This window comes from Athalia rosae, chromosome 2, assembly GCF_917208135.1.
Source record: "Athalia rosae chromosome 2, iyAthRosa1.1, whole genome shotgun sequence".
Classification (NCBI taxonomy): domain Eukaryota; kingdom Metazoa; phylum Arthropoda; class Insecta; order Hymenoptera; family Athaliidae; genus Athalia; species Athalia rosae.
Window position 1 is genome coordinate 2,968,553 of NC_064027.1, and position 25,959 is coordinate 2,994,511.

At 45.3% G+C, this 25,959-nt stretch overlaps 2 protein-coding genes across 2 annotated transcripts in view; one reads left to right on the forward strand and one right to left on the reverse strand.

Annotated features, from left to right (window-relative positions):
* Nucleotides 1-25,959, reverse strand: part of LOC105684047 (protein EFR3 homolog cmp44E) — a 99,399-nt gene that overhangs the window by 37,293 nt on the left and 36,147 nt on the right. The gene's annotated exons all lie outside the window — the stretch shown is intronic.
* The window catches only part of LOC105691908, a 137,815-nt gene continuing 112,075 nt past the window's right edge, over nucleotides 220-25,959 (forward strand). The window contains exon 1 of the mRNA XM_025746596.2: nucleotides 220-522. The gene's annotated coding sequence lies outside the window, so the exon portion shown is untranslated. The remainder of the gene's footprint in view (nucleotides 523-25,959) is intronic.

Below are 25,959 nucleotides of genomic sequence, written 5' to 3' on the forward strand. Positions count from 1 at the left end.
GCCAGCTGATCGTAGTGAACGAACTTTCTCGCTTGGTTTTTTTTTTAGAATATTATCGAACCGTCGCAATTCGGCGCAAAGATTCGAAATTTCGTACATGGCATTTAGCGCGCAGCTTGAGAAACGATGGATTTGTTGAAGATTCGGCAGATATACGATTAAGTTACACGAGGTATAACGTGTGAAGAGCGCGGCTTCTTCTATACGGAGTGACTTTTTTCACTCCCCAAAGCCTCGATCGATCGAAACTATATGCTTCGTCCTTCTCGATCCTTGATTGATTTTACGCATTATCGACGGACAAAAATATCCTCATTGGATCGAGACGTACGTCGGTCGAGTAGTAGTCGTAACCTAGTGAATCGACGAAGCGACAGTAGCAACTCAACCGCGAGAGGACTCGGAACCAAGTGTCAGTGTTCAAGTGTGAATCGGAGGACACGTCGGCGGACATCGACCGAAGAGAGAAGACGACGTTCGGTGGTGGTGGTGGAGGAGGAGGAATCACGTCGCAAACGGGAGGTAGGGGTTCTAATCGATTCTCCAAATTTCTTGGGAGGCTCGTGTCTCCTTTTCGGGGACCATCGTCGGTGTCGAAATTTGAAAATCGAGCTGAATCGTACGAAATCAATCTCGACAGAATTTTTGGGATCGATTCAGATTTATAGCAGTTTCGGTAGAATGGGAATTCTTCATGCGTAGTGTTGACAGTTGCGACGTCCGCCCTGCCAAAAGCTGTCATAATAATAAAGGAGAGTTAAAAGTCCTCGTTCGCAAGGACTGGCGAGTGGGTACAATTAACCTCGTTCGAAGTTAGCAATTTGTAGTTGTTTGGTAGAACGCGAATGGTTTAATCTTAGCGGAGTAGCGTCTCGCGACTGGAGCAACGAATTACAATTGGTTGCAATCTAGAACTTACGCGAAATATAATTTGCCAGAAACTGCAACGTGAGTATATAGAGCTCGCTCGAGCGTTCGCCGTGGTTGACGCGCGAGCCGCGTTGCTTTTCCACAGCTCTTGCGGAAGTCGCGGACCGCGTTGCGGTAATAAATATTAAACGATATAAAGAGCGATTCAATGCAAATAACGCACAATGCCGAAGCGGGTCTACCTCGCATATTTTAACCCAGAAATGGTTCGGAAAAATTTTTCAAACTCTCAACCCGTACGAAATAAAATGAATATAAATAATAATCCAGCGTTAAGCGAGAGATCGCTACTCGCGCGATTCGCCGACGTATCACATGTCGCGTAATGCACGCTACGCGCATACACATATAATATAAGTAGGTACACGTATAACTATACAGGCGGGAATACCTTATCCTCGGTATTATAATTTTCTCCAAGCGGTTATATTTTATGATTCTGAGTGACTTTAACGCCTGGGTAGTTAGCAACGCTGCACATGCGGCTCGGCGACACAACCGCGCACTACGCTTCGTTCGCGTACACTCATATATACATACACGTACAAGTCTCTACCTTCGCTTACAATCTTATTGCTCATACAAACTCATATATATTTTCAACCACCCCGGCGATATAACCCTATATACCAGGTGTTACACTCTCCATGTGCGGTCGGGTGTTGCGCGGTTACAAGTCGCTAATTTCCACATGATGCATCACTGATAATGATTTAACAAATTAAACGTACAACTTATCCGATGCTTCATCTCTCCAGAAGAATCATCCGTGAGAAATATAAATACCTCCGCGTATACGCGCATATACTAAACACATATACGAATATATACAATACCGGGTCTTTATTTCGATATACCAAATATTAGAGGAATTTCACCTAAAAGTAAAAGGACATACCGGTCTTCTATTTTAGAGGAGGAAAATATTCCGGTAATGCGCGCGCGTCATACCGTAGATTACGGTATGCCGATTTCGCTCCTTATCCCGGTGCGGATACAGGTGTACCTCCGCACACTCGTTTTCTAACTGCGGATCGGTTTGTCTCGCATGTAACGAGCTAACCCGGTGACATATTTACAAAGCAGTCGCCGCGTTGCCAACGGTGCTAACTCCGATGTACACACGATGCATATTGTTGCAACGTAATTCTTTACCGCCCTACTACCTACACCTGACAACGAGTCGGCAATCAGTGCGCTGACACAGTTTGTGCTCGCAACCACCGACGTCCGACCTCAAAACACCTAAAGAACGAAAAAATTTTGATCATTTTCCGTCACGCGGAAAAATGAAAGGCGAACGTCCAAAAATTTCATTTTCAAAATGGAATGGAATGGAATCACAGTGATCTTTTTCGCGAGAGTCCAATAAATTTGGGGAGGGTAAGTTTTTCGCGAAATACGTCTGACAAAGAAAGTTGGACACGTTCGTATTGTCACCGCTTTCCCGTTATTTTTTTGACACATCTTTTACGCGAATATTGTGACAAAGTCCTTTTTCGGAGATGAGTACCGTACGCGTCATTCGTTCTTGCGAGAGAAACAAGTAAAACGAAAAAGAAAAAAAAAACGTCCAGCTCGTTACGTCATGCCGTCCAAACGCATACACTTGTAGAACGGATATCCTACGCAAGCCATAGTAGAATACGAGACCAGCTGATCAGAGAAAAATGAGTCCTTCGATAAGATAAAGCCCTGGCGTCCGACGATGGCGCAACTCGTTAATTTTTTTTCTTCATCCGTTACCTCTTCTTCCGCGTGTGAAACAAAAATATCCCCCCTCGATTCTTCCACTCGTTCTACCCGCCGCAGCATCATCTCCGAGATTAATGCGCTATTGCGGTGGATATCGTAACGCGACGGCGAATACTTATATCCTACGGGTTAATCGTATCCCGGGATCTCGGCGTCCACGGCGTTGCACGGTTCACCGGTACGTCGAACCGACGTCAGCTTGCGGTTGGCAAAAGTCAAAAGATTCTCCAAAAATAACGCTCTCCCTAGAACGTGCTTTCCAACTCTGACGATGCGAATCGCGATGACGTAGAAAAAAAGCGCCTCGCCTGAACGATCGAAGCTTCTTTTCGCGGATAAAGCGCGAAGCGAAGTGGAGAGGAAAGGCTCGTTGCGAACCAGAGATACACATGTACCCGGAGCTTCTCGGGGAGGATTCACTCAGAAGTGGATATATCTGGTTGTTTTTTTTTTGCACTCCGCGGCGCCCGTCGCGGTCGCACTTACGCGGTCGGAAGACGAACCCCGCTGGGAGGACGTCGGGGGAGCGCGCGATAGGCCGATACGAGTGCGGGTACAATTAGCGACTCCGGCCAGTTGATTGTGAGATGGAGATTTTAACGTCCGCACACCGCGCAACATGTGTAGAGACTCGAGCGTTAAGAAGACACCTTCTCGTTATCGGTATCAAACTCGAGACGCGCGAGAGTATACATTATAGGTAGGTATACAAGCGTGTCTCGCAACTTCTGCAAATGTAAAGGGAAAACTGGTCAATTTCGCAGAGTGTAGGTAGGATGTGAAATTTTCATCCGAAACATACGCTGCAGCGGAATGAGGAACTCCCCGTACGCCGATCTCGCTACCAGATTAAAACGTCTCTACGTATGTAAATAAATTCAAGCACAAGTTATAACGAATGTATATAAAACGGAGATTACGCTCGCTGAGTATCTTCGTAACAAGAAAGTTTAAATTGTATATTAAATGCGCGGATTCCGTCGGCTTGATGCGGTCGTATTTTCCAGTTGAAATGTGAAACCCGCGGTACATATGTACGTACGGAGGTTTCTGGAAATTTATTTGAAAATTGCGATACGAAATCGTAAACTCATCAGCCTCGTCGGAGTATATTCCGATTATATGGAATGCGCCGCGTTGCCCCACCCGATTTTCCGTACTCGTAGGTAATACGAATTCGTACACACGTAGGAAAAGTATATCGCAACCGCGAACCCACCTTGCGCCCGCCTGTATACATACATATACAGTATGTAAAGTTATACGCGTTCGAGTAACCTCGAATGAAATAACCTAGCCCAACCCAACTATCGCTGAAAGGGCAAAACCATAAAATTTACTACGGAACGCGACTAAACAAAAGACCGGCAACGGTGTGGCGTTGGCGGATGTGTGCCTAAGTTCATAAGAGCTTAAGCGTTGCGCACATATAGGTACCGTTTAAAAGTAAATATATGTATACACGAGCCTGCATCACCTTCGTTTTATGCTCCTACGATTTTACAATGTTCAATTATAGGGTGCTGACCGGCAAAATGCTTGCAACATTCCACCCGCCGGGTCCCTCGTTTACACATTCATAAATGTTCCATGTTTCGCTAAACTGCTCCCATTACGAGACGCTCCTTCATCTCCCGATAAAAATCGGTGTATTTATTTGCGATCTGTCGGTTTTTCTATCTAATTGAGAAACGCGTACGGCCAACTTACACCTCGGTGCAATTTTGATCGGCGCACACAAGCAACTGCCCACTGACGATGAATCGCGAGGAGTCGGCGGCAGCGGTGGCCGATACGTGCGAACACCTTACATTATCCTATATGGGTAGTTCTCCTTCGCGGTACACCCACGCCATGCCTACGTCATACGGAGACCGATCGACGACTGTATTTCAGGCTCACGTCTCGATTCTCGGATCCTTCACCCACGGAATTTGATATTTCTTTTTTTCTTTTTTTTCTTTTTTATTCGCTACGAGATCCGAATTAATATTTATATACCCACTCTTCGTCACGCGGTTCTCTCGACGTGGCAAAAAAATGGCGCCCCCGATCACGTCGCACCACGTGTCCCATCGCGATTCGGTGTGACGGAAAACTCTCAATTTTTTTCCTCTCCTTTCTCTTATTTTTCAATGAATAAAAGCTAGTCGACGATTTCGCTGATAATTTTCAAATACAATCGAATGCGAGGGAAATAATGTTCATCGAATTCCTCGTACGTTTCTCAACACTTGTATACAATTCTCGGTGAATTTATGCGACTCGTGTTACACTATACAATCCACGGCGTCTCGTAGACTCTTCGGGTCTCGGAGGGCCACACCTCGCACGTCCCCCGACTGTCTGACTGGCATGCGAAATCTGCCTATTGTTAATAATCCTAAGCGCGGGTGTCCCGTATGTCACGCATATTATATACGCCGAAAATTTTCGACACACACGCGTCGATCGGTCGTCCTAAATCGACTCGTCGTCGCGAACAATAATAATAATAATAATTAGAAAAACACGCGTGCGTTTCGCGTATGATATCCAACAGCGATTAATTCCAAGGAATTCGACTCGCTACTCCCGCGCGACGAGATTCGAAGAGCTATATCGGCTGCAGTCCTACACGAAAACGTCCTACACACCCTTCTAACCCGATGATCGTTCGACGTGAAAAATTCACCGAAAGAATCGACGTGGGCGCGGAACGAGAGATTCTCCCGCGAATCGATGAAATAATGAAATCGAAGAGAGGAGGGAGCCCGGGACCCCATTCGCTGGGGGTTGTCGGTGGTTGCGAGTCACCGTAATAATTAAGTCTCGCGGAACCGGAATATTTACAATGTTGGGCCTGTAAAATATGGGAGCGCCGAGCTCGAGGGGATATTTCTTTGACAAGTGCGGGGAATGCGAGAGCATACGCGGAGTCCTCGCCGTTGCGGTGTATATATGAAGGGTACGGGGATAAAACAGTCCCGAGAAACGGCGGAGCACCTCCTCGGAACGATGCACTTCGCACAGAGGTATAGGTGTCTGTACGGGTTCGAGGAAGGGGAGAATATCTGGTATGACCTTGCGTTAATGAAGCCATCCAACTTTGCGCCAATACCGAGAAAACCGGCCTGACATAGAGCCCCCTTCTTCGTAACCCTTGTGTAGCTACCGGCTCGCCGCCTCCGCACTCGAATATACGGCTTGCGTACGTACCTAGCCGTCTCCGCGGGAACGACGCGATACCGGAATACTACGAGCTTCGGAATTCTCGACGAAGATGTACAGAGAAATGTCGGACTCTCCGCCCGACATATTCCTCGAACTGCCCGACAATCAAACGTTTTTGCCGAACCGGCCGCGCTCGATCGGAGAACCTTTTATCCGGGCGTCGCGTAAGTGAAAAGCACGTATAATATACCCGTCGTTGAAGAATATCGCCGCGGAACGAGTGGAGAGTTAAAAAAAAGAAAAAAAAACAAAAAAAAACATTTCTCTCTCCGGTGAGTCGATTTTTTTTTCTTTACCAGCCGGGCATTTTCAGGGTCCATTTAGCCACGCGGGTACCAGTACGACGACGATAATTAATTCTCACGTAATTGCGCGCATTGCGGATCAAAAATTGAATAGCGCGATTATGAGAATGCTCTGACCGGCGGTGATGCGGGGATCATGCAAAAAAATCGCATTACGTCTTCGGTTTTTTGGCGGCAGCGACGCGGATCGTGCGCGCCTTTCATCCCTCTTCATTTTCTTCTCACGGTCGGAGAGGAGGCGACAATTACGATCGAGGGAGCGACGCGTCGCGGTCGCACCCGCGGCGCGATGGAATCGCGGGGTAGCGGCGCAGCCGAAACGAGGATAGGTACCGTCGAAACGAACTCGAGCTAACGGACAACTCCTCGCGCCCGTGCGACCTTCGCTCGTAGCCCGTGGTGCACTTCCCGTCCGCAGAAAGCTTCACCCGGATGACTCGTGGAAGATCAGAGGACGAGAACGCCGCACGATACGCCCCTCTCTTCGGTACGTCGTAACGAATTCGCGCCAAATTTCAAGGGGCGGAAATTAGAGTCTCGGTCAGCTAATACGCCGGCGAGACAAAAATAAATAACTTTTGTTCGATGAGTCGGAAAAATCGAGCCGAATCATTGGCGCCTGAAAATAAACGCTCGTGTGTATATATGTATATAACGTATATACATACTTTCGAACGATTATATATGCCGCAATTTTTTTGCGCGCTCTCGAACCTCCGAGACGTACCCGCGGCGCTCGAGGCCTCTTCGCAATGAGATGTCGCGCGGGTGGAACCCGACTTACTTTGCGCCCCGAAAATTATCCGTGGATTTCGTCGGTCCCCGCGAAGCGAATTTTTGGCCGATTTTGTTTCAAGCACGCGTCGCAACGCGTTCGCTCGGTGTATCGTTCGTCGCGTTTGTGATGTGTACACCTCCCTAACGAGCCGATCCTGTTGCGACGTCGTTATTTTTAGAACGATTACTCCGCTTACAGCCTGCATTTTCCACGAAGATCGACCACACGTCAAGGTTCGAAAAGTAGGTATAATATCGTCCGCGACCGCGCGCCGCGTCGAGCTATAAAATTAATAATCTCCGTCCTCCCGGCGATCCGAATCGCCGAAATTCTTGGCACCTGATGCGACAGCAGCGGCGGCTACCACCTCTTCGCGAAGTCGCGATCGCTGAAATCTTTCGCGATAAGGTCGTCCGCGCGGCGTTTGAATTATAATACGTACGTAGGTATACGTATATGTGTGTGTGTGCGAGCGGGATGTTATATTCGTGGCAATAAAGCCGATTCGCGTGAAGGTCGTACAAGAGTATACATCGAGAAGAGCGGCTGGTAGCCGTTGCACCGTCAGCTACCGCAGCCTCTCGCGCGCTGCAGCTGATCGAATAATCGCATGGAGGGTATAAGTTCCCGCGTATGAAATAATGATAATGGTTGTAACAACGTGGGGAACAAAATGGCGCCAACTCCTTGCTTCTTGTGAGGTATTTGTTTATCACGGTTCTTCTCGGTATTAAACCAATGAAAGCGAATCTTGTATAGAGAGAAGATAATGTGCCAAGATTACATGTTATTTATCATTTTTTACACCCCTTCTTTCTTTTGTGCAGGTATTTACTTATTTATTTATTTGGTCCTCGATTTTTCACAGTTTCTTTTTTTTTTTGTTTTCTTTCCCCCCCCCCCCCGGTTTCTCCGATACATCATCTTTCGATACGTTAATCGTGCGGCCACCGCTCTCTCTCTCTCCTTCTTTATTCCAGGTATTTTGATTTTTCAAACATCCTAGCTCCCGATTCCCTTATTTCTTTCTTTTTTTCTTCTCCTTTTTTTTTTTAAGCTTCTTCTCATTTCGTTCCACCGTATCACGCGAACCACGTTACATACGGCAACCGCGTCCCGTATACACGACCCACGCGTTTCGCTCCCACAGCGAGAACCGTGATCCTCCACTTCCACTACACTTTGCGCGATGGATGAATCTAATTTCAACTGTAACCGTCGGGAATTCATTTCAATTAGGGTATCGATCGATTTCGTAACGCCCTCGTCACCTCCGCGCACATCTGCATAACTCGTAACACATCCCTTCGGGACAAACGTATATGTATGTATATATATATACACGCGTAATCAGATGAGCATGGGAATTATTAGATCGGTCCAATTTCCGGAGAACTCCGGAGCGAAGCGGCGACGCTGATTATACCGCCGGATAATAAATCCGAAGGGGGGGATTTGTGTGCGTTGAAAATATTTTTATTCCTTTAGTCGTATCGACGTCGTACCGGTTTGCGAAGTGCGCGATCGATTTCATAAGATCGTCCCCAAGGTATGAACGAAGAAGTTACAACACCTAGGAGGGAATCGTTTGTGCGTTATAGTGTGGTACGGGATTGTTTTTCGCTAATTCGAGGACGCTGCGCGGTGAACCCGTTTGGTCTCGTGTACGTATGTATATATATATATATATATCGCCGTGCAAAAAGGAGCAAGTGAGTTGTTGGAGCGGTGAGGTGGTCCCTCGGTGGTCGGTAGTTCTCTCCGCGGCACGTCGGTGGTCGTTAGCAGGAGTGAAACGAATTAGAAGAATCCTTGCAGTGGGGAGGACCGGAAATCTCTTTTTTCATCCGCACGAGCCTCGCTATATGTATTCGCTGTGAGGGAAAAAAAATTTTTTTCCAACAGGTCGTCGACTCTCCCGCTATGAAAATTACCCGACCTTTTTTTTTTCCGCGCGAGACCACCCTCCTCGCCCCTCTCCCCTTCTCGCACCTGCGGGCGAAGAAATTTTCAAAAAATGCCGATCGAGTCCTTGAGCCCCGGACGAAAGACGTTCTCTCCAACGTCTTATTTCTTTTTTCATTCCAACGATTGACCACCATTTCCGGAAGTTTGGTCGAGAGGTCGCTCGAATTGAATCAGCGGGATCGCGATTGCGGAGCGGCGCAGCTGCTCCGTGCTTCGGAGCGAGTGAATTCCCGCTCCTGCTCAAACGATCCTCAGGGGTAATAATAACTGAAGCATGCGGCATAGTTGTGACTAAAACGTCGTTCATTATACGTCCGGTGTTACGGGCTCGTTTCGCTCGCATAAACTGAATATTTCCGCAAAGCGGCAGTAATAACGCGATTTTAATGCCTTCGGTCAGACACCGCTTGGTTGTTTCTTATTAGCGAGCGTGTAACTGCAGCGGGTACGCCGCGTGTACACGACGAAAAGTGTAGCTCCCCGTCCCGCTGGATTCGTGGGATTTATTTTCCCGATTATAATTTATACGGCGTATAGGTGTACACCTATACACATGTACGCGTACGATGCGATGCGATGCGCGCGTTTAATTATCCCGGGGCCGTGCGGCGTAATGAAGGAAATCAATCTTATTCATGCGTCGTGACCGCGGTGCGGTACGTACGCGGGGAACTCACCTACATAATCGTTGCACCGTTCAGATTTCCACTTTATTCCGTCTTCGCGATGCCCGATTTTTCAATATCTCGCCGCGCGCTACGTTGCCGCGGCACGGCTGATTCGCTCCCTGCGTTATTCGTTCATCCCCCGCGACGTGATTCTCGTTCCTCGCACCGTAATTCTGGCCTTCAACAAATCCCACCCACGTGTTTACCGACATCAATCTGGATAAATGCGGCGCGTCCGACGGAGCGAAATAACTCTCTCGCACGAGGGTGATAACCGCGAGCTCACGCCGCGCGGGGGTAATAAATAGATGAATAAAAGTGATGAAAAAAATCGGGAGCCATGCGCGCGGCTGCCGAGCCTCGCGAACAACTCTTGACAAGATTAATCGCCTCGAATCGTAGAAAAATACGCCGCGTACTCCTCCATTTTGTTTTTCAAATTTCTCTTCTTTTTGTTTGTTGATTTCTGTTTTATCTCAAGGTGCGGTATAAGTAGCGTCAACGCGAGGATATTCGCTGCACGTATGCGAACTTTTTTATCCCTCTTCTTCTTCCTTTTTTTACTTGAGAAAATTTTTCGTCCGCACTTCCTTTGTGCTCGATCGACGCGAGCGCCGATTGTCAAAATTCGTGTATTTTAGCTCGTGATTTTTTCACAACGCGATTCACCGCGACTAACGCGAGGCTTCGTCATTCCGCGAGTTTGTAACCGCGGCAAACCTTCCGTAGTAGGTACATAATATTTTCTATTACGTCACGCGTTTTATGACACTACATATATACGTGTCATATGTGACGGGTACGTGTTTGCACATGTGGAACAAACTATTTTACAACTATATCGCGAAGACCGGGCGATGTGTGCAATCGTCGCGCCCGGAATGTAACGCGATATATGACATGTTTATTCTAATTTTTTATTTTTTTTGCTTTTGCGGCGACACGCGTCATCGACGGTATTTCCAAATTAGTTATTCGCGAAATTTCTATTCATTTTCTAAAAGAGTCACGCTCTCTCTTTCTCTCCGTACCGTTGAAAACCGCGGCGGGGGGGGGGCGGTTGGAAATTTTGCAGTAGATAATGTACAATAGAGTGTGTCGCATAAACTTCTCGCTAATGGTCGGTAATGGGTGAAACATTACACGGGCTGCGTTAAATATTATCACGGTTAAGTACACGGCGAACTTGAGCAAACGCACACGCTCTACGTTCTTCATGAGGAACAAACAAGGCGGCTAAGTAATCATTTCGCTATTTTACTCCGCGTCGCTCGCGGAGCGTGACGTAATAGAAAAATAACCACTTTTCTATTTTCGCGAACGATGATGATTAGCCGCAACTCACGTACCCTTCCGATCCGCGCTTCGCGTTTATCGGTTTATTATTCCGCGGCGGGTGTGGGTTTCTTTTTTTTTTTTCAATTTATTTTTTGATAGCGCCCTTAGTCCTCGATATTTTAACAATCCGTCCACGTGTCGCGTCTGGTTTCGCACGCAACTGGTTCGTCGTAAATACATCAATGTCTGTAGTTGTATATATATATGAGTAGGTATAAGTAACGAAATAATGTTTCAGGGTTCTAGCAGCTGTTCATTGTCTGGGAGTCGAACCAAACAATAACTCCGCTTATAAAGAGCTACACACGCGAGCGGAGTCACCGCGCGTCCTTTGGAAATGCAAATTCCAAAGTCGCGCGCCAGCACTCGCCGCGTTTCTGTCGTTGCGCGGAGTGTGTAACGTGCAACGTGGGCGCCGTCGCAAGGACGAAACGACGCTTCGAAATTACGAAATACGCTAGAATTATCGGTACCCACGTACGCGTACACGTATGTATATATATTTCGCGTCGTCCGGGCGTTTCGTCGTTTTTTTCCCCATTTTTCATTCGTTTTGCGCGGGCATCCGACGCCTCTCGCGTCGCGTCGCGTCGTCGGTCCTAGTTCCGAGAATCCATCCCCGCGACGTCTTGTACTCGTTACTTCCAACTCATCCTTCCCCCCCCCCCCGCGATATGCACCCGGTACGTGTAATATTTATCGGAGGATGCGCCTAGCCGTCGCATACCCACGCGCTGTTATTCGCTAGTCACATTCAAGGTCGCAGACGTTAATTAGCGAACGTCGATTTTTTTCCAATTTTCAAAACGCGATGATTCCGATACACACGCTACTGCGCTGTACGCGTACACGTACGAACCGGCGCGTTACCCCGCAATCGCACCTGCTTTAAGCGCGTCGTCATCCCCCCTTCGGCGATGTATACCTCGAGCTTTTTGCCTCTCGATCCGCGGCCCCGGTTATATCCATTCGTCATCGCATCGCCTATGCATACCTCCGCACCGCGGGAACGCCGCGTCGAGCCTCTCCGCCTTCTGGCGTACAGCATCGCGCGGTGATACCGACTTAATTAATTGCTACTCAGTTCATGTAGGTAGTTACTACTCCCCGTTGTTTTGATGCGCACTTTTCACCGTGGCGTGTACCAGACTGCGCCAAGATCCGTAACGTATAGGAACGCGCGCCGGATGAATATTTTCTACGACCGTTTAGCCGAACCCACCCCTATCGCGTGCCCCTCGCCGTTCGCGTTTATTCGAACCGGTGTGTAACGTACGCGGCGTACGCTCAGCGGCTTGTTACGGCATTCCTACGAGTGCGGCGGGGCGATGAAAAAGAAAACAAAAAAAAGAAAAAACAAAGCGGACGAAAAAGGAGAAGAAGAAAAAGGAACGTGAAAAAGGAACGTCGAACGAGTGTTGTGCACCGCGTTGCAGCAGGTAGTGTATAAGACAAGGCGCAAGGCAGCGCTCCGAAGGGTCAAAGGTCGCCGTGGTAAGACCGCCCACTTCCATCGCGCCTATATACCGGGGAAATGTCACGAAGTGATTGATAGATTGAGATAACGTAGCGCACTCGGATAAACGAGAAATGATCCCGGCTGGGGCATAACGCGAGTTCGGAGCTACCGATCGTTCGTGAACTCAGGCAACGTACGCGGCGCGGCTGATCGGACCGCCTCGATCAACAACCTCGAGGTCGAAGGGGGTTTCGGTATTTCGGGGGCGAATAAGATCCACCGTCGAACGGGGTGATTTTTAGGGACTTCGGAATTCCGCCGGTCTTCGATGGCCCGTCCGATGAACTTATTACAGGTATACATATACGGAGGTATGTTCTATTTGTCGTACTCTAGTATCGAACGTTGGTTAACCAGCAATTAGGCAAATATGGGATCGCATGTGGTCGTGATTAAAGTCCGTCGGAACGAAGCCGCTCAATTAATTAGTCACGTGAGTTAATTAATCGTGAAACGTTAATCCCGTAATACAGACGATGACTGGCGAGATGACAGCCGGTGGGTTGGGTATACCGCGGTACAGCTACCGATGGCTGAAATGAAAATTATCTGCAAACGGCCGAGGGGGGGTGCGAAATTTTATTGCGCGGATATTTCTACCGAATCATTTCCACACAATGCAACCGATTCCGGCGACGGTAAAGAATTCATTCGCACTCGATGTTCATCTTCGTTTCATCAGCGACGTAGTTATTGCTCGATTCCGAGAGCCGTGGACTCGCGGACGAGACTTCGAAGAGCCTGGCGGAAGTCCTTAAAATAATAGGATGGCATAAATTCATCGAACGTGATGACCACCTCTGTCGTAAATTAATCCTCGTGTATGACGAAGGGAGGGGACGAGGCGACGGAATTCATCCGTACGAAATAGTAGTTGTCCGCGATCGCGAACGTTTGAGTAATTGATTTTCAACCTGTTCCCTTTCAAAATACGATACACCGATAAGATTGTGAAACTTAATTGTGTAATGGGTCGGAAATGCCTATTGTCTCGTGGCAAAGACGACCAACTGCAGCTGGAACGGTCAGATAGCTCCACATGGCCGGTGTAATTCTATTTATTTCTGTCGTTAAACTTTACGATGCGAAGTGGAGTAAACGTTATATGGGATATACTCGAAAAAATATAAGCAATGCTTTATTTTATATACCTACTAGGCCGCCGGCGCTCAGCGAAGAAAGCGAGCCATTCGCGAACGCGAACAACGATCCCACCCGAACCGTTTTCAGTTTTCGAAAAATTTTTTGATTCTCCGAACAAGCGAGATCTTGGCAAGAAACCATCGCCAATCTCGTCCCATGGGATATCTTGTGTTTTGATTTGGACTGATTTGTTCAATTTTGTTTCCATAAAAACCTATGAAAATTGAAGCAGTCTCGTCGTCGCGTCAACTCTGCGAAGAATTGCCCTTGGATCGTAACCGTTCCTGCGTATGATATACGATATGATATTACATTAGGTCCTCATGCGGGGCTATATAAGTACTAAACATAGATTTATGGGGTCTGGTCTAGAGAAACGATTGAGTCGTCGAGCGCTGACAGCATCTGGTTCAACGATCGGCCGTTGGCCAATCGTTGATAAAATCCGAATAGGTGTGGCCCTCTCAAACCCCCCTGAATGAAATCCGTTCAATTCACCGGAAACTCCATTCAAGTCCGGAGGCATACTCGCTTCCGAATCATCCGAATGGTAATGAAAAACATTCGACGTAAAAAGCAACGAGGTGTGCGCAGCTTGCGCTACTAAACCGCTTTTTGTTCGGAGCTTTTTTTCTCAAGGACGATTTCAAATGAGCCACGTTGCACGTGTCTGCAGTCCGCACGCACAAAACAACCGGAAGACCAACGAGTCGAAGCACTTCGGTCGAGCGCTGTATTTCGTTCTTAGGGTAAAAACTGATAAAAAAAAAAAAAAAAAAACTGTGTTTTGTGCGAGTATATTTAGGGCGTCGGGGATTACAAGGGTGGTTGCGTGGGCGATCGATACCGTTTCGTTTATTTCCGCGGACGATTGAGATTGAACGGGTTTCGCACGTTGTAGATTAAATGGCGGGGCGATCGGTGACCTGGAGAAAGTGAGTTGATATTTGAGAGTCGTAGAAATTATTAATTTCTTATGCGATCGTTGATGTTTTTTTTTTATTATTCATCGGCTGAAGAATTAACGATTTGCCCTCGGATTTGCCACCTACGTTGGTACTCCCACACGCCGCGATGCCGCGTTATAGGATTAGTAAAATTTTGCAATTCTCGCTCTAGCCGAGGGAGGCTATACCTGCGTAATTATCCGTTCATATATTCACCGTCGTCGTATATTTTATTATACGTATACACGTACGTACGTGTGTAATATACATAAATACGAGTGAAACGCGTGAAGCAATTTCAGCGTGGCAATTTTTTGCTCGTTATATTATCAACTATTTGCGTAAGACGTATCGATGTCGTTATTTAATTAAAATTTGTATCGTGAGCTTCGCACGATTGAAATACCAAGATGCCATCTCACAAGAGAATTTCCAGTTATTCAGTTCACTTGATTTTCTTTTTACCCCTTCGGCAGTATGTCTTACACATACGTATATGTATACGTGTACGCCCGGGCGTGTACGTACGTACGTATGTATGTATATATACTGGAGATGCTCGATTATCTAGAAGCCGAGAATTCCCTACCTCGACAACGAACTACCACCTGTAACATTCGTTATCATGTGCGTTGATCGCACATGCACATCTGGAAAAAAAAATTTAAAACTGCTGCTGCTCCTGCTGCCGCTGCTGCCGCTGCCGTTCACCGGTCGGTCTCCTCCACTGCCTTCGGTTCGCCAGAGCTCTTTGCAATTAAATTGGAAAATAAATTTTGCGACTATAGTCGTCGCCTGCTCCACACCGGATCTGCGGAATTGAATAGCGAACTATTCCGCGCACACGTCCCTCCCGACGCAGACGTTCACAATACCCGCTATGCATTATCGATATGGGAAAAATGGAGGAAACTAAAAAAGAGAAGAGTGACAATTTATGCGAACGGTGTCGTAATCATCCTTACGTCAGCCCTGCGATTCCGTTTGCGTTACGACGGTAAGGGCATGCACTGTTACAAGTTTGCTTCGACTCGATCACTAGTGCGACTGCAGCTGGTCGAAATTTCTTCTATTCTTCGATTAATCACCGTGCTTTCAATAATGAAATTAGTGACCTATTTAATTTCTACATATCCAACGAGCTGCTCCCTACCGTTAGTTTACGGTAATTAGAACAATGAATTTCGTTCGCGCAATCAGAATATATTCGGAATCAATGCGCTCGCGCAGATAATCGGTCCGAACGACTCGCCCGGTGAAACGAATGCCAAGTCGCTTTTGAACACCCCCTGAAGAAACGGCGAGGCAAAAAGCGAATGACTGATGGCCGAAAATTCTAAGTACTGGAACCAACGCTGGAACGAATAGAACGAACGTAGCTATAAGCGAGCTCGAAGCTCGTGGTATAAAGGCCGCCGCCGACGACGCTAACTTATATTAATAATTCTGGTTTACCGGGATGCGCTCCGCGGACTGCTCTCCACTGATTTCAATGAATGCCAGCGGCCGGGTCTTAACGGAGCCCATATTAATGTGGTACACGCGTTAAACAAGCGAGGATATTACGGAACTCATTAAAGTTCGCAGAACCATTTGACAAACGTACGCTACGTGTACACGTATCTCTCAGGCATTGAAATAAAAGTAACCGAATGCCGGACGGACGTTTCGTTGGTTTCATTACGCGAGGAATGTTAGAATTGCCTGTTTTTTTTTTTTTGTTTTTTGTTTTCTTTGTTTTTCTATTTTTCTATTTTTATTTCCATTTCTTTCCTCGACTCTTCTTCGCGGATATATACTTAAGTACCCCACTTATCGGGGAGCTCTGATATTTCTAATTCGAGGATGATAGAGATCACATCTCGTTCGAAGCGATTGACTTAGAATTGCGAATGGAGCTCTGATACCGATCTTAACAGCCTAAAAGCGTCCAGCGTCATTAGATCACGTTTTATAATCACTCCGTCCGTTCCAACAAAAGTATACACCTCATACCGGGCGTATTATACAACGTATATATTAATTCCATCATCCGCACTTACACCAGGCGGCTCGTCGTACCTACGCGTACACGTGTACAGGCCGATATAATGGCTCGCTCGATTGTCGAACAATCGTTAATTTAATTTTTTCTCATTTCTATTTTTGGTACAACGGGGATCGAACGCCGAGCAAACGGATGCGGGGATCGACGATATTACGTTGCCATTAGTTCGTCCCGGTCTCGGCGAAGATGCGCGGCTTCTTTCTCATGAAAATATAATACGAAGAGTTAATGAATTTTCAACTATTAGAATTTCGTTACTTTGGCGTGTTAAAACATAATATTTACGAGTAGCTCGCTCCCTTCGGAACGTTATATTCCCATTTCCGTTCGCTCGGCGATTCGCTTAATTATTACGATGAAGAGTGATCGTAATTCGTTAGCCGATGCGCATTTAAAATTGCACCGTGTGTGCGCGACTACGATCCCAAGTCTATCCTGGGTACACGTGAGCCGTGTGCACACGTACGTACGTACGCGGGTCTCCCATACCTTCGACGGATGGGTAGAGTCGCGTGGGTCGTATTACTCGGTGTATATTAATTTGCGTTCTCGAGCCCCATGAATATGTAAATGACTCTCGTAAGCGGTGGTGGTATAACGCGCTCGCGCCCGTCTATGCGTACGTACGGGTGGGGTGAGACGTGTGTGCGTGGCAAACTTTACTCGCGGGGTTGCAATATACCCGTAAGTACGGGGTAAACCGTCCGCGTTGACATAGACGTCATAAGTCGACTCTCTCCGCTTCGTCACATGTCTTCGCCGATCTAAAACTAGCAAAGTGAACGAACCGACCGGACGACCGCGTACGATCTTCCTCGAGTCGCGTATCGTCCGCTCTGATCACCTCGGACGCTCCGTTCATTTTTCCTCCTCGAAGGAAACGAAGGATGTACGGCCTGGCGAGATAATTTTTGCGAATTTCGAGAAGACGCTCGTTTCGGTGGACAAACGAACGAACAATTCGCGCGGGGTGGTCGCTCTCTCCGGGGTTTCATACCCATCGCTTCTCGCGTGAATATCATCGACTCGGTCTAACCCGAGTCCATCTCGGATAACGACCGTGTATACCTACTCGAGCTCCGAACGTCTTAACCTATTCTATTTACATAAAGATATTAATCACGATGCAACTACGGAGGTATTACGTACGCGTACCTGTATACCTCTGTATACCGTCTCGTATCGTATTATTTGACCTTGCTCGTCTTACATTATCTCATAAAGTGGCACGTTCGGATCACAGCTAGTTGAAATCATTCACCGTAATACATACATATACGCGAACCGAAACCAGCGGCATTATACACCGGTATCCGTGAACGTCTGTAATTTCACGAAGACCACCGGTAGCGCGAACGAAATTCTAACGAAAAAATACCCCCGATGAAAAACAGCGGCCTATAGATGAAAACCGACGAAGAATCGACGATATCGGTGCGGTTTCGACGTTCCACCTCATACGTATACTATACCCTTGTCGTTTTTTTTTTGCTCTTTCCTCGGCTCACTCTCTCTCCTCTTTCTCCGCGCGGGTATCCCCTCGTCGCGGGTGTAACAGGGGGAAATGTGGTAACCGTAGCGTGAAGTAATTCGCGAGGACTAAATCAGAAGAAAGGTTCGACGACCCCGGCGTGTGATCCACGCTGGTCCATTCGGAGCCCGGTGGTTCACCGCTCATGGTTCAGCTACGTCCGGAGAGCAGCGCGCGTATTCTCCGCGGCGCGATTCTCTCCTTGCGAGGTCAATGGACCAAGGCCGGTCCTACCTGTTGTCCCTTTGTAACATCTCCCCCCCAACCCCCCCCTCCTCCCCCTCCTCCCCCCTCCCCGCCTTTTTATCCTCTTCGCGTGCCCCCCGACACCGAACTACGGGGTGTACGCGGATGCCTTCTCGCCTCCTTCCGTCGACGTTTCCCTGAATTTTGAAAAGTTGTTGGAAAAAAATTGCAACGATCGATGCGGCGGGGAGGGTCGGAGAACGAATGCGAACGTACGTCGATTTGGAAAATCGGCGAGTGAAAGACGCGGGTGAAATTATTAATTCGCGGACACCCAGTTGGTGCAGAGGAGAGGTCGGTGCCGCTGCAGCGTCCTCCTTACCGCACACGACAACAACAACCCCGCCCTTCGTTCGCCGGTCCTCGGAACCCCGTGGGTTCCGAGCGTGGTTACGCGTTCGACGCTCGTATAGTTTGAGAGAGTGTTCGTGGCGTTGTATGCGAATCTTGTTCCCGGGTTACCTGCACCACCGTCACCAACGACAACGCGGATGTGCGACACGTTACATATTTCGGAGCGTGCGACCCTGACGCTTCCTTATTGATATACTTCGGGTTAGTTTTAATTTTTCCGTCGCGATTTGTAAGTTCCGTACAGATCGTTGTGATTTCAAATAGCCACATATCAATAGTCCGTTCGGACTAGGAGCAATCGATCCTCGCCGATGGGAACAACGAAATCGACGTGCGTACAATTACGTCCGTAGAAAAGGAGAGTAGTGAAAAGTTACAAACGGAGGATGTTAGCCGCGTGTAATGTTAGAAGTTACGTCTGCCGATCGCTGAGAGCGTCGGCCTGCGTTGGGACGTAATCCTTATTACGTATATAATTACACGCTCGGATAAAATACAATTATCGTTCGGTTTGTTTTTTCTTATTCTCTTGTGTTTCTTTCACGTACACGTCCGTACGCGACGTCACGATACGCCGTGCGTATATATGAATTATTATCGGATACGTGCAGCCTCCTGTTGTTTATGTGGTGTACACACGTGTTTTATACGTTATAACGGGATCGGATATTGGACGATTAAAATCGTACAACGAGTATAAAAGCTGCGGAATAATTAACGACAATCGGGGCAGATATCGAACTAATTATATAGATTTATAGAAAGAAATTAACGCGTCAAAATCGATCGAAAATCCCACGATTTTTGCGTTAATGCACTGACAGATAATTGTTCCAAATGTCTCACGAAAGAAATCCCTCGTCAGTTCTTGCATGAGATCGAAGTTGTTGAATAAGTTGTGAAAAAATTGAAAAAAGAGAGAGAAACAAAAAACTGTTTTCATCGACCAAAAAATTAATGAATGTTTCGATTATTACAAATTTTTACATTACATCGAGTTTCCTCGTGTTAATTAATATTCGAGTAAAGTTTCGGTTCGTGCATTGAAACTATTAATTTTTTTCACCGTTTTATTGAAAATTGTACCGTCCTTGCGCCGCCATTTTTGTTGTATCTTTGAGTGAAGAGTGATAAATTGAATCAAAGACTGATGTATCTACGGGATTTCTGGAACCATCATTGGTCGAATCGAGTCAATGTTCACACGGGATACATCCCGTGGGATAATGCAAACCGTGCGCCGTACGTCTTCGTGGCATGGATAATATCAGCTCCTGGTTCGGATCTTTTAGACTCGAATTTCGATTGCCGCGTGACTTTTACCCAACGACCGAAGTCTTTTTTTTTTCAAATTTTTTAATTCTGTTTTTTTTTGGGAGTTAAAAACATACAATATAACGGTTTATCTTGTAGCCTCCGCTTCGATCCGTCCACTTCGTTATGGGCATATAATTCATACGTTCATTTTTTACTCGTAATACATTTAACTGTAATAACGAAGGCAATGATTCACCGTATATCTAATCTAATATTATTATTACTTATCTTTTGTTGCAGGTGAGTGAACCAGCGGATACCATCCTCGCACCTTTTTCGAGCTATTAAAATAGACGCCTTAGAACTGGTTTCAACACTTTATTCATTCATTTTCTATTTTTTTTTTTTTCTTTACTTTATTTTCACTCATCTCAAGGATTCTCGAGGGAGTTTTTTCTTTTTTCTGTTTTTTTTTTTTTTTTTTTTCACCAGGTAAAAGCATCCGCGTGTATAATATACGCTTATTTTATTTATATAATATGTAAAAAAAAGAAGGAAAGGGGGAGAAAAAAAGAAGAAACGAGTTGGCGAATAGCTCGTAAACGGCTAACGTGTATACGGCATCGAGTTTGGTAACGTACGTTGATTTTATTATCTGTCACCGGTTAATTGCATCTTTATACGTGAACTCGTGTCGCGGGTAAGATCGGTATCGGTTTCATGCAAATTTATCGTAGCGTCAACACGATTCGCTCAATCTCGATCCAAGGTCAGGTTATCGCCGACGACGTCTCCTCGCAGGTTCGTCCGGCCGACGGCTCGTCGGATCTTATGCAACGATCGTGAATTATCCTCCGCGCGAAGTGACGCGACGAAACGTGGATACGAAAAGCTACGCCGACGGTACGCAGCCGTCGGACCTCCGCGGGTTTCGATACCGATTTAAAACGAAAACCACGTACGCGTCTTCCGCGACGATCCGGAATGCTTAACGGAGCAACGAATTAAACGACACGTCACGCTCCTCGATGCAGCCGTGTTGCACAGCGGGAACGAAGAGCCCGATCAAAACCTCAGATTTCGGTTCTGACTAATTGGTTGAAAGATCCGAGGGAAATAGACCCTTTAACTGCCTCACGGGAATACCAATTGGGCGGAGAATATCTTTGGATTATCTCAACTCGGATTGCGTCCTCTTGAACCGACTCATTTCAAAGACCTGCGAGAACTGGGTGACTCTGTGAAAATTTCGTATCTATAAATTGTTGTTTTTTTCCACTCCGTCGTCGGTATAACGATTGTTGTCAAATGAAATGTTGTCGCATTGATTCATAGCGAATATTTCGACCCATGCATGGATTGCGACGAATCAAAGTGGGTCTACGACTAAAACCAATCGGTATGTCTTATAATTTTTCTGCTCCCACCAGCGAATAATTGATGATTACTCGATCAATTGCATGACTCGATGATTTTGGCTTTCAGATTTGGATTCCTGAGCTGATTATACGTGAGATTACCCTTGAAAGGCCAAAAAAAAAATCGATTTTTGGGCCAAAAGTGAAGTAGTCTTAAAATTGATTGTATTACACTTTTCTTACGTATTTTAATCCCAGGAATCCGAATCTAGAAGAAAAATTGACCTATCTCTAAAATTGACTGAGTTATCGCCAATTTTCAGCTTTTTGGGGTCAAAAATAAAAAATTTATTTTCTAGTCTTTCTTAACGTAATTTGAGCTCAGGAATCCGAATCTGGAAGAAAAATTGATCTATCTTCAAAAATGACCGAGTTATCCCCATTTTTTCGCGATTTTTTGCATAAATTTGAGGATATCTCGAAGGGAAAAAATCGTAGCTCAATTCGGACAACGGATTCGTGTTCCTGAGGTCAAAATACATAAGAAAAGTGCCATACGATCGATTTTAAAAAATAAAAATTTTTGGTCGAAATTTGAAAAAATCGTAAGGGGTACCCCTTGGAAAAATCTCAAATTTTGGCCAAAAATTTTTATTTTTAAAAATTGATCGTATGGCACTTTTTTTATGTATTTTGACCTCAGGAACACGAATCCGTTGTCCGAATTGAGCTACGATTTTTTCCCTTTGAGATATCCTCAAATTTATGCCAAAAAATGCGAAAAAATGAGGATAACTCGGTCATTTTTGCAGATAGATCAATTTTTCTTTCAGATTCGGATTCCCGAGCTCAAATTACATTAATATAGACTACAAAATAAATTTTTTATTTTTGACCCCAACAAGCTGAAAATTGGCGATAACTCGGCCATTTTTAGAGATAGGTCAATTTTTCTTCTCGATTCGAATTTCCGAGGTCAAAATACGTAAGAAAAGTGTAATACAATCAATTTTTAAACTACTTTACTTTTGGCCCAAAAATCGATTTTTTTTTTTTGGCTTTCCAAGGGTAATCTCACGTATAATCAGCTCAGAAATCCAAATCTGAAAGCCAAAGTCATCTACTCATGCAATCGATCGAGTAATCATTGGGCGCAAAAATTTTATAATATTACGCACATAAAATCACGGGGTAGGATTAGTCTCGCTTCGTTTTAGTCATGAGACGAATGGATGGGTAATTGAATTTGACCAGACGAAGAGGGTCAAAGATCAGGAATCAATGTACGAGAAGTCGGCGCCAGATCTTGCGTGCTTCACGAAACTCACGCACGAAATCTCGCCATCTGGGACCCCCCCCACCCCCGTCGATCGAACCGCGATCTCTGGTCTCTCATGTAATCCCGCGATGCCACATGACCTTGAATTCAATCCACCTCTATTTTCGTCACTGTATTTATTCGGCAATGCGTGGTAAAATCTTGCCGAATAATTACATATTTGTACGTTACTTAACTTTTGGTAACGAAAAAAATTATTTCAAAAATACGGAGAAACTTGGTTTTTTTTTTTTCTTCCGTTCGAATCTCTTGTGGGAATAGAGAAGCGGACTCGAGGGATCGGCGGAGTTGGAATCGTACGTAACACTCCACATTACTTGGCGATTTCACCACGTATAGCATATAGTAACTCAATACCGTGTGGTGCGGTTTTCGAGACAAGCACAAAACATTGCGTTATATAGTCTGTAGGCTAGAAAAATCACGAGAGAAAAATAAATTGAACGAATAAAAGAAACGCTGGATAATTCTATTTTAGCGAACTGACTTGCAATTCGGATATTGTTGTTCTGCACGAGAGTGCTAAACCTATGATCGTTCCAGGCTCCGCAGATATACACGTAATTTCTGTAATCTATCCATTAATTGATTCACGCGGTAATATGTTTAAAATCGAGAATGAAATCTGACGAGATTTTTAGAAACAGGTTTGCAGTGTCGCCAAATTATATAATTTGGCGTCTATTTTAATATACGCGGGGATTCGGTTGCGTACGTATGTAACACTTACAATCAGAGGCTGTTAATAACGGAGTGAAATGAGTTGACAATGCGTGACAAGCGATTATATAAACTAAAGCTAATACGGCCCGGTTGTAACACTTTTACCGTTAATATAAAGCATGATCGCAACGTCGTCCCCGGTGACCGCGGTATATAGGTACACTCGCGTTTCCGCGCTCATATAATATCGGACATCGAAGTCATACGGCAATATCGAACAAGGACGATTATACATTTCCTGTTTGCATGGCAGCTCACAGTTTTATATATACCTGGACCAATTCATGCGTATATATCGCATGAAAATGCTACGCATATCTAGCGACATAACACCCGGGTTCCCACGTCCCTCGTTATTGTTGCGAAACGATGCAGAATAACGAAAAATTGCAAAATCGATAAATAAATAATACAAGCGGATAGATAATCATCCATTTATGTTACACGCCCGGAGTAATCCGCATTTATATCGAACTGTTCATGTGCGTAGAATACGGGCGATACAATATAATTTCCCATCAAGTATCGCACAACGATTTTTATACGTATACCGATTTTTGTTTTCTCACCGCACCGCGCGATGATTAATAATCATTATACTTTCACGATTCTAACGCCGATGTAATTAACTATCGCGATTGTTTCACGCATGATTATTTTGCCGCGGTTCGTTGCATGTTGTGTTATAGCTCTTGTTCGTTTCCAGCTCTAATTGTATTCACTTTAGCGAGATGTATATACCTATCCGAGCGTTTGCGTCGGCTGTACTGCATAAAAATAACCAGTTACCGCGCTATAACGCTCGCTATTTATATGATATATGCGTACCAAATTGTCCGTTATATGTACACCTTATTTACGTTTGTCGTAAATAGCCGTTTAAAATTATCGTCATCGTTCACTTATATGTAGGTATATAGAAGCTAACATATAAGCGATCGAATGAAAAAAAAAAAAAAAAGGAACAAAATCTTACGGATCGAGAACTGCTGTAAGTTAAACATCGCTGCGATTAAAAAATACTCAATGGTCATCAATTAAAGCGTGAACGTATATATTTTACACCACTCGAACGGTTTGGGAAAATTTTTTTTTTCCTATCCTACGTATTGTGTACGTTGCGTTAAATATTGACCTCTGCGGTAAATCTTTCCGCTAACTGCATGGCACAAGAGACGATGATTGTAATAATGGCATAATCAACTAACTATGTGTACTTACGGAACGCGAGAGAATGAAAAAGAAAATAAGAATAAAATCACGTATATGAATTCATTCAGTCGAACTACACGTTATATAATTTAGTATATATAGTTGAGAACGCTTATTTTTTTTTTCCTCCTTCTTTTTCTTCTCAATGTTGTGTATGTACGAGCGGCGTAGACAATTAATTTGCGATGTGAGATATTGTATTATATTAAGTGACGCAACACCGCGGGCGTGGAATAATTACGTTTGACGTTGCAGCGTGAAAACGTTGCGCGCGTCGGAATTGAAGTCACCGGTGACTCGAACGCTCGCATAGGAAATGTCCAATGCCAAAAGGCGCGTGTAGAGTGCAGCGCGGTAGCTTATTAACGCCGCCTCGCGGTGGTGGGATATGTTCGACCTTAACTCTCGTGGCGCGTGCACCATTATGGTTCGCGGCGGGAAAAAAATAATTGTGCGAGCGTATAAACGAGGCAATAATAATTAGATTGATGAGCGGATGCGTTTCATTATTCATTGCGCAAACTCGCTCGATAATTAGGTGATGCAATATTTATCTATATTCACTTGTATCTGTAGCGCGGTTACACTATAGGTGGTAAGACGTAACCGGGTATGCTTATGTATGGATGTATAATATGATCGGTTATGTAAGAAACGGGCGGCGCTCTTCGCACCTTGAAGTTTGAAAACGCACTAAAAACTCGCCTGTATTATACACATGTGTATTGTGTCTATATGGAGGTGCGCAGGCTGCTCTACGGCGAGGTGAATTGGCTAGGCGCATTAAATTACAAAATAATTCCTAAAACGTTGAAGAATCCTGATATTATATACACGCGTAATGTAGGTATGTATATAATCGTACGTGTATACCTGTGTGAAATATTTTTAGTTTCTACACTCGGGCATCGTCTAACGTTGACCTATCTCGAAAACATCTCCTTGAAAGGACAAATGTATATACGGCAATTAGCATACCACGGACAAAAGTCAACGGAGATTATATAGTTAAAAACCGCTTTTTATACCGGCGAGACCAGCTCGAAAATTACCATTTATGCTAATATGTAATAATACAACGAAATAAGCGAGTTCTCGATTACCTACATCTATGTATAAAGCGCGAAAATATTTTGCCGAGTTCTTTTTTACACGCCGACCACCGCGTATTACAGCTGCTGAGAACAAGAAATCGCGAAAAAAAAAAAAAAATCATCGGATTTGCCAGATGTCATGGAATTTACTATGTATAAGAAGAAAAAAAAAGAAAAGAAAAATGCCAGGAAGAAAAATTGCGATAGATAATATATCCCCTGTAGATTAAATAA